This window comes from Malaclemys terrapin, chromosome 7 (genome assembly GCF_027887155.1).
Source record: "Malaclemys terrapin pileata isolate rMalTer1 chromosome 7, rMalTer1.hap1, whole genome shotgun sequence".
Taxonomy (NCBI): Eukaryota; Metazoa; Chordata; order Testudines; family Emydidae; genus Malaclemys; species Malaclemys terrapin.
The window spans coordinates 60,435,401-60,454,288 of record NC_071511.1 but is presented as its reverse complement, the minus strand read 5'-3'; the positions used below and the strand labels follow the sequence as shown (position 1 = coordinate 60,454,288).

The window sequence follows — 18,888 nt, the reverse complement described above, 5'->3', positions numbered from 1 at the left end:
GGTCAGACTAGATGATCACACATGGTCCCTTCTGGCCTTGGAATCTATGAATCTTTGAAAGCAATGTCAGCTGAGTTGCTGCTGTGTTGCTTAGTGTGCCATCCCACAATTACGCTCCGTTGCCAATTTAAACTACATTAAACTAGCTGAATAAGTTAGTTATTCTTGCAACTGCACTTAGTTAAATAAGTTATTTCTTTTCTGCCTGCAACTTATGAGCAGGGGAGTTGGTCTTTTGATCACTAGCGTTGTGTGCCGTTTCAGCTCAGAATTAGAGCTGCATCACTTGTACATAACTTCTAATCTGTCCAGAGTCTAAGAAAGGGTATGTGTATTTAGGTGTGCATATTTTATTACATTGTTTCTCTGGAACCTTTCTAGTGCAGAACATGCCATGGAATCTTTACACTTAATAAGATCAGACAGACAATTGTGGTACAGTAGCCTCACCCAAAGCATCCGGAAGACGTAGTTGTTAGCAAGTATTTTAGCACCTTATCCCTCCAGCTCAGCAGGCAGAAAGGGGAAAGTCACTCAGTGATTGTTGCTGAAGAAGACAAAGGAGGGAAAACTTGTCCTGTTTCTGAAACAGCTCAGAGTGCAGAAGCTCAGATTTGCAAACTACACAAGTACGGGAGAAGAGGCAGCATGTTACAGAACTGTTGTCCTCTGGCCATGGCTTGTGTCTACGCTCCCTCCCTTATGACGGCTATCTTCTAGCAGAGGGGAGGCATTGTGTGATCTCGTGCTGCAGTAGCAGCTCTGAGCTTGACATCACATTTGCAGACTGTGCTGAGCATCCTTGCCATTCACAGCCTCATGACAATCTCAGAGACATCAGAAATAGAGACTAGATCAGTATCGTTTAGACTTGAAGCAGTGTGCAGTCAGGAAGTGTGGAAGAAAGCCTAAGGTTTAGAGGCTCTGTCTACACTTCAAACGCTACAGTGGCACAGCTGTAGTGCTTCAGTGTAAACATTCACTACAGCGATGGGCTGGGGGGAGGTTATCCCTTTGCTATAGTTAATCCACCTCCCCAGGAGGCCGTAGCTAGGTCGATGGAAGACTTCTTCTGTTGATCTAGCACTGTCTGCACTGGAGGACAGGTCTGCATAACTACGTCTCACAGGGATGTGGACGTAAGTTTTCAGGGTAGACCAGCCCAGAGCTTTCTACAGGCACACCGGCTTTGTAAAATAGAAAATTGCCAGCTGTGTACAAAGAAAGGATAATATTGTAATGGCTTAATAGTTACCTGCAGTAATTCAGAGAGGAGCGCTTCTAAGTGAATGATACTGGGCTCATACAGTAACATACATGTAGCACAGTACAGTGTACATACAGTCCTTAAAACACCCAGAGTCCATTGAACAACACAGAGTTCCTTAAAATAAAGAGCCTGACTGCAATTTGGAGCTCTGGGAATACATGTGTACCATCCCTGCCATAGTAAATACATATGCATTTGATTTTTCGTTAGACAGGTTTTTTTTGTATGCATTGGGAGATGTTTGCATTCCAATCAGTGCTGCCTATCTACCAGGGTACTTGGTCCCCATTACTGTAGTATCTGAGCACCTCACACTCCTTACTGTATTTATCCTCACACCACTCCCCCACCCCGGTGAGACAGGGCAATGCTATGAGCTCTCCTTTACTGCTAGGGAGGCTAAGTGACTTGCCCAAGGTCATACAGGAAGTCTGTGGCAGAGCAGGGAAGGGACCACCCCCACACATGCCCCAGTTCAAGGTTAGCATGTAACCTTTCTTTCAGCTCATCTTGAAGATAAGTTATATTAGCACTCTAACAGGAGTGTAGTTAGGGGTGAGTATTGCACACGATCCCTACATGTGATAGATGCACGGATTATGCTGTAGTTCTATGGCTCGGGTGCCCTGGAATTGGTGAACTGTAAGCTACCTTGGCTCTCTTAGTATTTGTTTTTCATAGTAAGAGCTGTGCTCTGACAGGGTTCTTCTTTTAAGTCAACTGCAGACTTCTGAAAGGGGCTGGCTTGCTGGCTCTGGAACGAAGGGTCCTCTGTCTATCCACAGAGCTGGGACAGTGCGCACTTGCAGGAGGGCAGTCTTCCCACACACGCAGTTCCTCCTCAGTGTGCTGCTACCCTTGGCCAAATGGCCTGCTTGCAGGAGGGCCCAGTCTTGCAAGGTGCCAAAGTGCCCTCTGCTCCTTCTGACCTACCCAGGAGTGAAAAAGCTGAGTGCCTCCCAAGAGGTGATGAACCCCTTGTAGCATTGGGCCAAGAGGGAAATGGTAGGTCAGTCCCTTTGGCCTCTCTGGAGATTGCTAACAAGGGTCCATGCGGTATCGGTGGTATAACAGGCATCAAGATCTATGATCCAGCAAAGGGCTGCCAGGATCTCCTACTAGCAGGGTGGGACAACAGGAGCTTGAACCCTGCAGCCAGCTGCTGAGTAAGCTCTGCTGACTCGCAGTGGCAGGTGCAGTGTTCGCTTCACCAGGACCTAGGAAGAATGATGGGTGTAACATCTGGCTAGAGAAAACTGGAAGAGACAGGGCAGGCTTGCAGGAAGCGCTGGGAACAGCCAGCGCTAAGGACAAAGCATAGGGGGGGCTTATATTCCGTTGCCACTGGAGTCAGTAATACAGCCAAACCCTGGGAAGGGGGGTACACTTGACTTTAATGCAGCAAGTGTAGGAGTTATTGGGAATGGCACCTGTACACAGGTGGATTTTGTCTCATGGACCCCTGTTGACTAGACATGGGCTAGCCCGTACCCAACATATTTCATAGCTCACCCAGGAGCCAGCAGACAGACCCTAAATCTAACATAGTTCAATGCTGTAGAACACATTCCCATGAAGACTGCTGTTGATTTGCCCAGCAGATTTTTAACATGTGCTCTGGGCATTATCCGGCCACAGACTGTATCGATACACTTTAAAGGGGGAGGTCCAGATCTGCTTAAAACAAAAGGCCTATTGATGTTGGACCCAATCCTGACATATACTTAGCTGGGGAGACCGCCTATTGAAATCGGCTTCCTTCTCTTGGCTTCCCCTCCTGACCTCTCGCACAGTTCCCTCGGTGTTGATGCAAGAGCCTTCTCTGTATCTCCTTGCTGTCCGAATTGGCCTTCTTGTACCTCTAAGCTTTAGCAGCTCTCCACATGTTTTCAAATCTCCTTTGAAAGCCTATTCTAACCCCCTGCTTATGACTGGGTCTCCCACTGCTAGGGTTGTTAAGCTTTAAATTAACTCTGTAATTTTATTACTTAGTCTAGAATATTTCGAGATACAGTTTGAGTTCGGGGTGGTCCAAACTCGGGGGGGGGGGGGGGGGGGGGGAGAGAAAAGAGAGGGGTTCCAAATCTGGACCTGGATCTGGCATCTTGAGTCCAGTTCTTGTTTTCTGTGAAAGATGGTACAGGCAACAAAAGCTACATTGTATTGCTAGAGTGTATTGCCAAAGTTATGTGGTCATTGTGAAACTGTTCTAGAGTGGCTCACCACTGTGAGTGCCAACTTCAGGGCAGACTGTCGCAAACCAAGGCACAAACCCCAAACTGGTTTATAAGTAGATTTCAAGTGTGAACTTCTAAAGCACTATAACAGCCTTACCCTGGAGTCGCAGACAGTCTCCTTGGGCACTTCATCTATCTTGCCAGCCAGGCAAGCCTGTCTTTGTGGTAGATGGTCCCTTACACCAAAAATCACAATATTCAGGTTATTCCCAGTCCCAAAGGACCGGTCACTTACCCCAGATCAAGTGCACCCTATATCTCTTACCAAAGACAACACTTGTAGCCAGTCCTGTAATAAACTAACTAAAGATTTATTAAGAAACTAAGAAAAAGACAAGAGTTATTTACAAGGTTAAAGCAGGTGAACATACACACACAAATGAGTTAGTCTTAAGTTCCAAAAGTTGATAGTAGCTGCAATATATGCAAGTTCTATATGTCCCTTAGGGCTAACCCAAGCCGAGCAGCTTGGGGATCCCTTGCTTATGCTTAGAAATTTTACCCTCTCCAAATTCTAAGCAGCAATGTGATAAAGTATCTTCTCATCAGGCATTTTTATTCCCTTCCCCCAGAGTTCAAGCAGATGGAACAAGCATGGTGCCCATCGCCTCTACATGGGCATGTGTGTGGGGGGGATCAACAAAGTGTTTGTCCTTTGATCTTTCACAATGGCTCATTTGGTTTCAATGGGCCTTCTTGTCTGCAGGACCAGTACTTTACATGCAATTAATGCCTCTTTCCTGTTTGGGGAACAGTGACAGAGACTTACAATGCCAAACCCTCAATATAACTTTATACCATGGGCTACAGATGTGATCAGTGAGATCAATGCATGCAGCATCCTAGAAGCATTTCATCAAGTCTAAACACATTCTTATCAACTTAACATCTGTTTTAACAATGCCAACACACAGGTTAGCCAGACTCGTTTCCAGTTCTGCATTTGTCAGCATTCAGTGAGGCCTAGGGGCCTTGGCATGAGCTGGCATCTGGTCTGCCAGCATCACAGTCATTACCATTACACCCACTAAATCAAGTCTATACAGCATAGAAACATGCCGATGGATGCACGTTATCTTTTCATAAGTCCCAGTATGGCCTTATGTGAGGTGTAAAACCTTATAGATTGAAAACCATAACAGGCATAAAGGAAAAGCCTTCATATTGGCTAGGCCTGAGTGGGTTTTGTATTATTTTTCCCATCTGCAGTGTTTTACTACAGTAATTGGAGAGTCCTGGGTTCTAAAATAAGGGTCTTCAGGGAGAAAATGCCTCCTATGTCCACATTCTCTCCCTTTCCTTGCAGCACGGGGGTATGGGAAGTACGGCTTTCCAGCCTGGAGACAGGGCTTTTTCAATACAGGAGATAATGGCGGCAGATCTCAGGCAAAATCCTTCAGTGCTAAGGAAGGTACCTGGCCCTGCTCATCACTGGGTCACTTTTTAAGATGTGAAAAAGCCCAGCAGCATGTTTGCTCACTGGTCAGAGCAGTTGTGAGCAGGTTACCTCTTTAGATGGGGGGAGAACAGACCTTCCTGGTGGAGAAAGGAGGCAGGTAGGAGACTCCCAGCATGGACAATACTTCTCCCATCTAATGTGGGTGCTGGAGCCCTGTGAACTCCCTATCAGAACCAGGCTGAGGGCACAGGAAACTGGAGCTAAGGGTCTGAGCCAGAGTCAGGAACCAGCTCTAGGAGTCAGAGCTGGAATCAGGACCAGGAGCAGCGCTGAGGTGGGACCACACAAGGTCATGCTAGAACAATCACAGCTGCAAGCGGAAGCACTGAGCAGCCAATGATCTCCTGCAGCTGCCAAACTTGAAAGCAGGCCTGTGGCTCCCCTCAGCCATCAGGCAGGCTGGCCAGTCCTACTGCAACTCAGCTGAGCAATGATCTACCTGGAGGGCTAGCCCTCAAGCCCAAATAAAGGGCCCCAATCCTGACATTCCTCAGTCAGGCACCAACACCTCCTGCTGCACCCTTCCAGTGCAGTGTTCTGCCTGAGGAGCTCTTGTTTATCCCACCACCCAGCAAAGAGGAGAGCCAAGCTCCTGATACTATTAGCAGTGGGGGCACTCTTCCTCTGATCACTGCTGGCCATCCATAACCAACCTGCTGGACTGATGGCCAGTCACAAGTCTCTGTGACCTCACAGTTGCATCTCCAGTTTGTGGGCTGCTGTCACAGCTCAGGCCTGTGTGAAGTTGCTGACTCAGCTTACTGGGTGGATATAAAGGGCTAGCGGCTAGGGTGCTACTGGGTCACATTGCCCAGCCTGGGGAGACAGCACTGGAGTCCTTATGCCCTTCCTACCAGGTCCCAAAGTAAGTGCATCAGTCAGAGCTTCCCTCAGGCTCATTTGAGTGAGAAGGAAGCCACAAGACTGCGTCTCCGGCCCGGTCCACAGAGGAGCCCAGCAAGCACAGTTTTCTTCAGAATGGTTCAAACAGAACCCGGGGAGAGCGCAGTGTCTAACACCCATCCTCCACCAACACAGCGGCCCTGGGGAGCAGCAGGGTAAGTGCCTTTGCTCCTCCTCAGCATTTCCGCTCTGCTCCCTCTTCCAGGAAACCTCTAACCCTGCTCCCCCACCCCACCTCACCCCACGGAGGGAGGAGAGGTTGTTTCTTCTCCAGTTGGGGCTTCTTCCTTCCCTTTCCCTCCAGGGCTTATGGCTTCTCTGTTCAGTAGCTCCCCCTACCATTGGCCCAATGAACCACAGCAGCTAGCACTGCCCCTAGAGTAACCACCTTTGTTGGATGGAAATAAGGGAAAACCACATGAAAGGTAAGGGACAAAACTTCGTTTTAAGGGGCATTTTAGGGAAATGCCATTTCCTGTAGCACAGCAGGCATTTTTCTCACATGTGTACATTTCTGCTGCCCTCAAGCATACAGTGCAGTCATCATAAGCTTCAATGTCACCCTAAGGGATGAGCCAGTAAAACATGGGACAGGTGATCACCCTAACGACCCTCCATGCCTGACACTTGCTCAGTCATTACAGGGGAAAGACCCCATGTGACAGGATGGACTAGGTATGAAGGCCCCCTGCTGAATACCTTGTTGCCCTGCTACACCCTACCCCAGAAAAGGGCAGGAGAGAGAGGTCTAATATCAGTTCTTCCCTAGAACTGGAGGAGAGTGTTTGAGGGCACAACAGGACCTTAGACAGAGCAGTGCTGGCAGAGGCCAACGGGATCTCGAAGGCACTCCAGGATCGTTGCTGGGACTCCCTCAGGACAAGGCTCTGAGGTGAGGGTGAAGAATGTCCTGGAGCCTGGGAAGTGGCCTAGGGAATTGGAGCCACAGTGTGGCTTATGTAAAGTGTCACAATACAGCTGCTATCTATAGGGTCTCTGGGCTGGGTCCCCCCAGTAGAGACACCCCAGTAGGGGAACTGAACTGTAGTGGCCCCGCTGAATAGCTGGGGCAAGAAAGGCCCTGAAAGTGCAAAGACATTGCCTCCAGGGAGGCAGCCCTGGGGCACTGCTCTGTACTGAAGCAGGGACAACTCAAGAGAGATGTGACAGAGGGCCCTGAGAGAGGCCCCTGTTGGGCTTGTATCCCGGTAGGTGTTTGCCTAGTTTTTATTTCACATACAGACTGTGTGTGACTCGGCCGGAGGGCTGAGTCACCAAGGACCCACCACAGGGAGAGAGCAGGCACACACACTGAGACAGGGGTGTGCTCATGAGAGGTGAGTGCATCTCATTACCAGGGCCAGCTCCAGGCACCAGCTTGGCAAGCAGGTGCTTGGGGCGGCCACTCCGGAGAGGGGCGGCAGGTCCAGCTATTTGGCGGCAATTCGGTGGACGGTCCCTCACTCCCGCTCAGAGCGAAGGACCTTCCACTGAATTGCCACCGCAGATCATGATCGCGGCTTTTTTTTTTTGGGGGGGGGCTGCTTGGGGCAGCCAAAACCCTGGAGTCGGCCCTGCTCATTACACCCCAGTAAGGGGATTTAACCTCTTCCTGGCTCAACCAGGACAGAGGGCATTGGCTTAGCATCTCTGACTTGCTGAGATGATGCCAAGGCACTGGCTGGATAGCTGGGGGGTGAGTGAACAGGGAGAAAACACAGCAGCAGGCCCCAAGGTCTGGATAACGGGAGACGCTCCCTGTACAAACTAAAATGGGGGCATAAGTAAAGAAGCCCAGCCCCACCCTGAAAGGTGAGCTAGGAGCACTGTTTCCCCCAGGAACCCATCCCTTTCTGTGTCTCCAGCCACCCTTCTCTGTGCTCTGGGAAGGGAAGCTGGGTTTAACCCCATCTGTACTGGGGCCCAACCAGTGACCCTATAGCCAAGCCTTTGTGAGATGACTGGCTTGGCATCTTTGGTTTGGGCAGGTCAGCGAGAGGGGGAACTCCTCGACTGTCAGGGTCTGGCTGTTAATGGCATGGGGGAAGTCACATTGTGCCATCTCCGCTCAACCAAGAGGCTTCAGTGTGGTGAATGTGGGGAGAAGGGAAGGGAGGTATCTGAGAAGTGTCCCTGCCCCCCAGGTGGCCCAATGAGAGCTTCCTAACCCTGGTGGGGGGAGGGAGGATGAACCCCTTTTAACAGGGAAATGGCAGCCATAGCCCATAGATCTATGGGCTGCAGGAGGAAGTGATGTTTTATCCTACTCCTACTCCACAGTATTGGCAGGCTGCCCTTTCTGCAACCGTTTATGGGTCCTTCAGTGACTCTCAACCCACTTCCTAGTGGAAAGCCAAATTGGGCACTATCCAGTGGTCCCAACCTGTGCTCTTCATAGAGGAAGTGAGTCGAAAGGGACTGTGGGACCACAAACTGCCACTCCAAGGGGAGCTGGGCTTCTGGGCATAGAACAGAGAACTAGGAAGGGACTAAAGGAATAATTGATAGCTGGTAACAGTAGTAGGTCTTTAACTTCTAGGCCAAGCATCCCCTAGAGGCAAACGTGATGCACCTTTCTAAGTGTATTTCAGGCACCGATGCTGCTAACAGCTGCATAGAGGGGTTTGGTCAGAGCTCATCCCTCTCCGGGATGGCAGGGAACCACACCGCCTCACTACATCCATCTGGTTATTTTGGGGAACTAGGCAAAACAATGGCTACTCACGCCCAGTTGGCGGGTAGTAGCGAGTCCTACTCTCTGGTCTTTGGACAGGGACGGAGCAAACCGTCAAGCAATAAGCCTGGGCTCTGGGTTAGGGCAGGCAGTAAAGAGTCTGTGGCTCAGGCCCGCAGGCAGGGCTGAGCAAACAGTTAAGCAACAAGCCCAGGCCCTGGGTCAGGGCAGGGCAGTACAGAGTTTGTGGCTCAGGCAGGGGCTGAGCAAACAGTGAAGCACTAGGCCAGGCTATGGTTCCAGAGGGCCTGGGAGAGGAGGAAACTGCCTCCCACACGTTGGGTGGCAGGGGAGACACAGGCCCTCCCACTCCACTGTGTCCCAGCCCGGGGCCCTAGTAACAGCAGATGGCCTGCGCGGTGTCAGTGGGGATTCTGGCTGCAACACACTGACGTCAGCGCTGGGTGTGCTGCAGCCAGACTAGGGTCAGCTGCCCCCGGGCTACTTCCTACCTCCCCCTCTAGAGGTACCTGCATCTGGACGGTGTCTCCAAGGAATCAAGCAGCATAGGCTCCTCAGGGTACTCAGCAAGCAGTAGGCTTGGCAGCTCCTCAGGGTAACTTGCCACGGGCAGGCTTAATAGCTTCTCTGGGGCCTGGTCGGCATCAGGCCTCGGCTGGTCTGGCCAGTCCTCAGGTCAGTCGCAAACTGCAGGAGTCTCCCAACCAGGAGCAAGGCCACAGGCGTCTGGCTTCTCCAGCAACTGGGCCTCTAGTAAGCTCTGGGGTTGGGCTTTTGTACTTCCTGTCCTGCGCCTTGACCTCTGGGGGGCGGGCGCAAGCTCCACTGGCTCCGCCCACTTTGGCCTCCGGAGGGGCTCGTCCTTCTCCAGGGCACCAGGGACCCACACTGCCTCGCTACAAGCTGGTATTGCAAGGATCATGGAGAGGGGATTCTGGATGCCAGAATTCCTTTCCCCACAGATTTCCCCTCCCCTCAGTGGTCACTGGCTATCAACCCTTGCCTGCCGTCACAGCAGTATAAGCACCATCATTTTCACTGTTGTTAAGAACATAAGAATGGTCCTAATGGGTCAGACCAAAGGTCCATCTAGCCCAGTATCCTGTCTTCCAACAATGACCAATGCCAGAGGGAATGAACAGGTAATCATCAGGTGATCCATTCCCTGCCGCTCATTCCCAGCTTCTGGCAAACAGAGGCTAGAGACACCATCCCTGCCCATCCTGGCTAATAACCATTGATGGACCTTCACAACATCCTCTAGCAAAGAGTTCCACAGGTTGACTGTGTGTTGTATGAAGAAATACTTCCTTCTGTTTGTTTTAAACCTGCTGTGTGTTAATTTCATTTGGTGACCCTAGTTCTTGTGTTATGAGAAGGAGTAAATAACACTTCCTTATTTAATTTCTCCATACTAGTCATGATTTTATAGACTTCAATCATATCCCCCATTAGTCATCTCTCTTCCAAGCTGAAAAGTCCCAGTCTTTTTTAATCTCTCCTCATACGGAAGCCGTTCCATACCCCTAATCATTTTTGTTGCCCTTTTCTGAACCTTTTCCAATTTTTTTTTTTTTTTTTTTTTTTTTTTTTTTTTTGAGATGGGGCAACCAGATCTGCATGCAGTATTCAGGATGTGGGCGTACCATGAATTTATATAGAGGCAATATGATATTTTCTGTCTTCTTATCTGTTCCTTTCTTAATTATTCCCAGCATTCTGTTAGCTTTTTTGACTGCCGCTGCACATTGAGTGGATGTTTTCAGAGAACTATCCACAATGACGCCAAGATCTTTCTTGAGTGGTAACAGCTGACTTACACCTCTCACACCTCCCTGCCATGTGGGCTCAGAATTAACTTGCTGAGAGTACAAACAAAAGATGCAGTTGATGCCACTTGTGCTGGTGGCTTTGGGCCATGGAGATGGACTCAGACCCTTTTCGCATAGGCCATTGACCGGTTCAATCTGTTGCAAGATGAAGATTTAGCTAGTTGCTATTTTGTGCTTCTGCAGAGCATCGAGCTAGTCAAATCTGCTGGACTTTAAATAACACGTGTTGGTCCTCTGCTTCCATATAAACATCTGCTTAATAATCCCTTTTAGGAAGAGACCTTTAGTGCTTTGTTGGTGGGATCTGGGAAAGTAACTGATAACATCCTGCTTCCTAAATGCATGTGGTAAGAATTATTTATGCTTCAGTGAGACAAGGCTGCTTTTAAATTTGATTCCCAGAACGGCACCTATATTTGCACACTCTGCAAGGGCTAAGTGAACAGAGGAGGCGTTTGCAAGGCAGAACTGATGTTAGATTAAAATCACTCACCCTTTAGAGGAGAGGTTGGTGTTGTGATCTGTCACTGACTGAAGTCTTGAACAGAGCTGACTGGCTGGTGTCATTTAATGAAAAATAATGATTTGTCAGAACTGAAACTCTTCATGGAAACAGGTAAATTCTGACAAATTTCCTGACACAAAGAAAAGGTAACTTTTTTTTTTTTTTTTACGGTGTTGGAACGTCTCCCTTTGACTTTTTTTTAAAGAAGTTTTGGGATTTTGGTTCAAAATGATTTTTTTATCTCAAAATTCAACTTAATTTATTCTAACAGTTAAAAAAAGAAAAGATCAAAATCATATGCAATGTTTCAAAATTATCTAAACAAAATATTTTGATTAACCCAAACCATTTTTTTCCTCTTTTTTTCTCCCTAAACCATTTTTCCCCCCCAGTTTATTGGCCTGCAAAAGTTTTTGAGATTTTGGCTTTGTCCCAGTTCAGAGTGGAAAAAATGTTCCAAATCTCAAATTTCTCATAGGATGTGAAAAATGATTCCTGCCTGGTTCTAGTCTTGACTGTGGCCTGTCAGCATGGGGCACTGAAAATCTTGCATCGATGCTGAGCTCCTTACTTGGGCAAAACTCCCACTGAAGTCAGTGTAGTCCTTTGATTGCTGGGATTGGGAGTAAGGACTCCTGGATTTGTCTTCCTGGCTCTGCCATCCATTTGCTCCATAGCCCTAGGCATCAGTAGCCTCCCCACCCCCCCAACCTGCACACATGAACAGTAGGGATGATAACACACTTATCAGTGTGACAGGCTGTGCTGAGAAGGAAGGAATGTTTGTAACGTGCTTGGATGAAAGGAGCTAGGAAAGGGCAAAAGGTAAGTGATCCCAGGGCGAGGTGTCACTGCGTGCTGTGGCCTCATTAACACTGACCCCCCACTTGGTAAGGCAACTCCCATCTTTTCATGTGCCGTAATATATATACTGCTTACTGTATTTTTCATTCCATGCATCTGATGAAGTGGGTTTTAGCCCATGAAAGCTTATGCCCAAATAAATCTGTTCATTTCTAAGGTGCCACAAGGACTCCTCATTGTTTTTACTGTGTGCTGTGACACACCAGTCCCTTTGTGATATCTATCTGGCATGCTGTCTGTATTGCAGGCTTGGAGGCAGGTGCTGTAGGCCTAGAAGATTAGGCTTGGAAGAGACCTTAGGAGGTCATCTAGTCCAACCCCCTGCTCAAAGCAAGACCAATCCCAACTAAATCATCCCAGCCTGGGCTTTGTCAAGACAGGCCTTAAAAACCTGTAAGGATGGAGATTCCACCACCTCCCCAGGTTACCCATTCCAGTGCTTTACCACCCTCCTAGTGAAATAGGTTTTCCTAATATCCAACCTAGACATCCCCCATTGCTCCTTGTTCTGTCTTCTGCCACCACTGAGAACAGCCGAGCTCCATCCCCTTTGGAACCCCCTTCAGGTAGTTGAAGGCGGCTATCAAATCCCCCCTCACTCTTCTCTTCTGTAGACTAAATAACCCCAGTTCCCTCAGCCTCTCCTCATAAATCATGTGCCTCAGCCCCCTAATTATTTTCGTTGCCCTCCATTGGACTCTCTCCAATTTGTTCACATCCTTTCTGTAGTTGGGGTGGGGGGAAGGAGGGACAGGGCCGGCTCCAGCATTTCTGGGCCGCCCCAAGCAAAAAAAAAATAGCTGCGATCGCAATCGCGACCAGTGGCAGCAATTGGGGAAAAAAAAAAAAAGCTGCGGGCGGCGGTGGCAGTTCAGCGGAAGTGAGGGACCTGCCGCCCCCGAATTGCCACACATGCTGCCCCTCTCCCTTGGCCGCCCCCAAGCAGGTGCTTGTTAAGCTGGTGCCTGGAGCCGGCCCTGGGGGGGGGAGAACTGGATGTAATACTCCAGATGTGACCTCATCAGTGTCTAATAGAGGGGAATAATCACTTCCCTTGAACTGCTGGCAATGCTCCTACTAATACAGCCCAATATGCCGTTGGCCTTCTTGGCAACAAGGGCACACTGCTGACTCAGATCCAGCTTCTCGTCCACTGTAATCCTCAGGTCCCTTTCTGCAGAACTGTTGCTTATCCAGTCGGTTCCCAGCCTGTAGCAGTGCATGGGATTCTTTCGTCCTAAGTGCAGGACTCTGCACTTGTCCTTGCTGAACCTCATCAGATTTCTTTTGGTCCAAGCCTCCAATTTGTCTAGGTCACTCTGGACCCTATCCCTATCTTCCCACGTATCTACCTCTCCTCCCAGCTTAGTGTCATCTGCAAACTTGATGAGGGTGCAATCCATCACCCAGATCATAATGAAGATGTTGAACAAAACCAGCACCAGGACTGACCCCTGGGGCACTCCGCTTGATACCAGCTGCCAAGTAAACATCGAGCAATTGATCACCACCCATTGAGCCTGACAATCTAGCCGACTTTCTATCCACCTTATAGTCCATTCATCCAATCCATACTTTTTTAATGTGCTGGCAAGAATATTGTGGGAGACCGTATCAAAAGCATGCCAAGCGATGGGCTCTGGAGGCTCCAGCCCTTGGTGGAGTCCCACTAAAGACACTCATCTCCCCCAGAAATGTGTGCAAATACACAAACAAATATCAGCCTTATAAGTTACCCTAGAAAAGTGGTTCTCAACCTGTTCACCATTGTGGGCCACATATACAGCTCTCTGTGTTATGTGGCCCGTATCCACACAATATATATACTACCTGTATGGCCCTGAGGATGTCACATGGGCCACAGCTGTGTGCTGATTGGGCTGCAAGTGGTCCATGTGTTGAGAATCACTGCCCTAGAATTTCCAAAGTTTGTTGCTAATAGAGAGCCCAAAAGATGGAGACAGGGCTGCCGCTTCAGGCTCTTTGGGCTAGTCGATCCTTTTCCCAGCATCTCAGCTGTGAGACAGCTGGATCCATCGTCTGGGAATTCTTGATTCATCCGTTCCCATCTCATGCCTTGGTGTCTGAGATTGCTGAGATTCTTACATCTCCGGACTATTGATGCTCGCTTCTCTCCCCTGTACTACTGCTTGGCTCTTCTGCTTCCAACATGTTGTTCTGGCAGTTCTGCCCCTCATTCTGTGGAGGGCCCCTTTGATGTAGATCCTATCTGTAGTGGTTAACTTTTGCCACACATTCATTGCCTTGCACTGATATCCTACCAGCCCCTGCAATATTTGCAGCCCCTGCGGCATCTGTGCATTGCTTTGACTTTGACTTCTCTAGTGTAACACGTGTAGTTTAAAAAAAAAAACTCTACCAAAACAAGGCATTCCACTGCACAGGATTCACCCCTGGGGAGAGTCTGTGAGGCCAAACAGCAGGTGACAGATGTGTAGTCACATTTCTTAAGGCAAGTGGGGAAGGTGCTCAGATGAGTGATGATTGCGGGATAAGAACTTCTATGGAATAGAGTAGGGTGATCATGTACTTATCAACCTCACAGGGGCGTGTTGGGAATGAATGAGTGTTTATGAAGTGCCTAGATAAAAGGATGTATAGGAGTGCTAGGTACTGATATCAGCGCCCGTGTCACTGGGAGCTGTGATGCACCAGATGTAGCCTCCTTGCCTTCCACCACAGCCCAGTCTATTATTTGTATTGCCGTATCGCCTCAAAGCTCCCACCATGAATGAAGACCCCGTTGCACTAGGCACTGTACAAAAATAGAACAGAAAGACAGTCCCTGCCCCCAAAACTGCGGGTTTAACAGCAAAGACAGTATTTCTTTGGGCTATTTTTCTTCATCAGCTGTTGTGCAAGCACATTATTGTCTGCAAGTCATTGTTGTCTGGCTTAGGGAAGGTAATTGACATTGTATGAGCTGGGTGTAACCTTGTTATGGGTTGAGTTAAAACCCTATTGGGATTGATAGGTATGAACTCACCCTTCAGTTAACATAACTGAAAGCATAAGCCCCCCCAAGACAAAAGATGTCAACATGCCAAGTATCAGGGGGTAGCCGTGTTAGTCTGTATCTACAAAAACAACAAAGAGTCTGGTGGCACCTTAAAGACTAACAGATTTATTTGGGCATAAGCTTTCGTGAGTAAAAACCTCACTTCTTCGGATGCATAGAGTGAAAGTTACAGATGCAGGCATTATATACTGACACATGGAGAGCAGGGAGTTACTTCACAAGTGGAGAACCAGTGTTGACAGGGCCAATTCAATCAGGGTGGATGTAGTCCACTCCCAATAATAGATGAGGAGGTGTCAATTCCAGGAGAGGAAAAGCTGCTTCTGTAGTGAGCCAGCCACTCCCAGTCCCTATTCAAGCCCAGATTAATGGTGTTGAATTTGCAAATGAATTTTAGGGTGGAGTATTGTTTGGGGTAGGTGGGAAGGGAAGAGAGATCACAGAAGACAAGACCAGGGGGAAAAGCAACAAACCCAAGCAGGGACCTGCAAGCACAGGAGGTGGGAGACAGCTTTTGGGTCTAGTGTTAGTGAAAGAGACTTGGAAGCTGGAAGAAACCGCTCCTTCCGTTCTTGGTTCCTTCTGCATTTGGAGACACAGGACTTTGTACGTTCCTTATAAATTAACAAGACTGCATCAAAGAAAATACAAAACTCCATCTACTTCTCCTTCCAGCTGGAACGTCCCCAGGGCTCCCAACTTTGACTAGCCACTCATAAAAAAGGGGCAACACTATTTTAAAATATGTGCACTTGGTATTTCTAGAGCCTTCTTCACACAGGAACCTCCAAGCATTGCATAAACACTAGTGACATAAGCCTTGCAAAACTCTTTCCAGGCAGGGAATTATAACTATCCTGCTATTACAAATGGAGAAACTCGGGCACCGAAGGTTAAGTGAGTTCCTGCCAAGGTCACACAATAGGCAAAAGGCTGAACTGTAAAGGGAACCTTGTTGCTATCTCCTGCTGTAACCATTAGACAACACTCCTTTTCACTCTCAGGGTGTGTCTACATTGCAGTCCTGGGGTGAGATGTCAGCTCGTGAAGACATACCCCTGCTAGCTTTAATCTAACTAGCTCAGGTCCACAGCAGTGAAGCTTTGGCATCATGGGCTTCAGCATGGGCTGTCCAAGGCTGCCCGGAATCCTGGATAACTATTTGTGGGGCTAGTCCATGCACTGCCACAGCTTCACTGTTCTGACACCCGAGATACCTATCTTAGGTGTGTTACTCGAGCCGCAATACAGCGGCTTGCAGTGACACTTAATTCATAGTTTCTTTTGTGGTGCTAAAAGGCTGAATGTGGAGCCGGCTAGCAGGGCCGGCTCCAGGCACCAGCGAAGGAAACAGGTGCTTGGGGCGGCCAATACAAAGGGGCAGCACTCTGTTCACTATTGGGGTGGTACGTCCGGGTCTTCGGCAGGAATTCGGTGGTGGGTCCCTCAGTCCCTCTCTTCCTCTTTGAGCTGCCGCCGAAGTGCCGCCGAACAGGAAGAGAGGGAGTGAAGGACTCGCCGCCGAACTGCCACTGAAGAATGGAGCAGCGCGATTAAGCTGCCGCCAAAGCGCTGCCAATTGGATCCCCACCCCGCGCCGCTTGGGGCGGCAGAAAATCTGGAGCCGGCCATGCCAGCTAGCTACTGAATAATCCGCAGTGGGCCCATTAGGAAATCCTTCTCCAAAGATGGTGCTGGCAGGAAAGGATCAACTCCCCTCTTCCCTCCTCCCTGCCCTGCCCTGCCCCGTCAACCTGACAGCTGGCTCTGAACACCAACTCCCTCATCAGTACTGGGGAGGAGGGATAGCTCAGTGATTTGAGCATTAGCCTGCTAAACCCAGGATTGTGAGTTCAATCCTTGAGAGGGCCATGTAGGGAACTGGGGTAAAAATTTGTCTGGGGATTGGTCCTGCTTTGAGCAGGGGGTTGGACTACATGACCTCCTGAGGTCCCTTCCAACCTTAATAGTCTATGATTCATGATCTTGCAATAACCAAGGACAAAGCTGCTGGCCCTCCCCCATGGTATGTTGAATTCATTCATGCTCAGCAACAAAGAAAAGATGCAAAAATATTCTCAGTTATTGATTTTTTTTTTCTTGTTTAAAAAAAGCAATAATGTATCGAACCTCTATCATCTGAAGGCGAAACCCAGTAGAACCTGCTGTTTATTGGAATGGATTATCATAAATAATCCATCGTGACATAACCCAGTAGCTAGTGTCCCCCTTCCTGTAGTTGTTTAACAAATAGTATTTGCTTGCTTTCATTTATCATTTGAATGACTAGTGTTTGATACCTGGCAGGAGCTTGCAGCACTGCCACCTGCCCTGCAGGGAATAAGGTATTACTTCATCACACTCAGTCAATAGTATCTGCATGGGTTAAAGATGGCTAGACTGAACGGTGTTTGTTCAAAATAGGGCCAGCAGAAGCAGCTTTTGCAAAACCTAATTAGCAGTTTCCCTGCGGGAGGGAGAGGAAGTCAGTTCCTGGTGAAAGAAGGGGGTCAGAATGGAGGGCAGACAGATCCCGAGGGCTGGATTATTATTATGGGGTACTGTGGTAGCTCCTGAGAGCCCCAGTTGTGGAGCAGCACACATGGTGTTAGGTGCTGTACAACCACAAACCAAAAAGATGTTCCCTGCCCCAAAGAGCTTGCTATCTAGAGCAAAAGCCAGCAGATGAACAGATACAGAGGGGGGAGTGCAAGGGAACAGTGGACAAGGGATGGGACTCTACTCCGATTCAGCTCTTACCCAGAGAAGCTGTCTGTTTCTGCTAAATGATCAGTGTCAAAATGGCTAATATTGCCTTAAATTGTCATAATTAGGTTTGAGTTAAACCCCTTACCATGAATGGGGCAATTCAAAACCTCTTCAAGCTATTGCCTGGCTGAGCTGAAACATGCAACCTGTACATTTCTAGTGGCAGCATCAGTTGAGGAAGGATGGTCTAGTGGTTAGAGCACTAGCCTGGGACTCACGGAAACCTGGGTTCAGTTCCTTACGCTGTCCCAGACTTTCTGTGTGATCTTGAACAGTCACTTAGCCTCTCAGTGCCTCAGCTCCCCATCTGTACATAGTAATAGCCCCTCTCTACTGAAGGGTTTGTCTTCGCAGCAGAGTGAACCCCTAACTCTCCTTCCTGTCCACACACAAAACCCTCTGACCTGAGTATGAGGGGGGGCTTTTGGCTTCATGGGGCTATTGGCTAAAGCTCCGGCTGGTAACCCGCCAACTTTGCAGTGGTGATGCAGGCTATATCATTCAGTGCTGGTAGTTCTCCAGTGCTTTCCCACAATTCTCCCCGGTGCCCACAGGGACAGACAAGTTCTCCCACACATCACTGGGAAAGAATCAGAGTGGCTCAGCTCACGGCAGCAGGGCTAAGATCCTTGGGATGTGTCCCCAGATGTCCTAGCGCCATTCACAGGACAGTGAGGATGCAGTCACTCGGACTTTGCAGAGTGGCTGCTTGCCCCCAGGTGCTGATCACCCCAAGTTAATTCTGCAGAATAAAAAGCTGGGGGATTTCAAAGGAACCTAAATGCGTTAGGTGCCAAAATCTCATTGAAATTCAAGGGAAACTGGATACATGACTTGCTTAGGTGCCTTTGAAAATCCCATCCCAAGCTCTTATTTATAAGACTTTGCTGGAGCCAGTGCAGCTTTATCCCCCTGTAACTGAGAGGTGAATCAGGCTCTGTACATTTCTTTCGTTTATTGGGGAAGTCAGCAGTGGGTCGCCCAGAGCACATGTGAGATGGTAACAGAGAAACTAACATGCTGCTTCAGTAATGACTCAGCAAATTCTTCCCTTGCTCTGGCATTCCAGGTGCTGTGAACAGGGCTGGCTCCAGGCACCAGCTTAACAAGCAGGTGCTTGGGGTGGCCAAGGGAGAGGGGCGCACCTGCGGCAATTTGGGGGCAGCAGGTCCCTCACTCCCTCTAGGAGCGAAGGACCTGCCACTGAACTGCCGCCGCCGATCGAGGCTTTTTTTTTTTTTTCCCAATTGCTGCCACCGATCGCAATCGCGGCTTTTTTTTTGCTTGGGGCGGCAGAAATACTGGAGCCGGCCC

General features: G+C 48.9%; 1 protein-coding gene across 1 annotated transcript in view; it reads left to right on the top strand.

Moving 5' to 3' along the window:
- Nucleotides 1-18,888, top strand: part of ARHGAP22 (Rho GTPase activating protein 22) — a 253,622-nt gene that overhangs the window by 674 nt on the left and 234,060 nt on the right. The window lies entirely within an intron of this gene.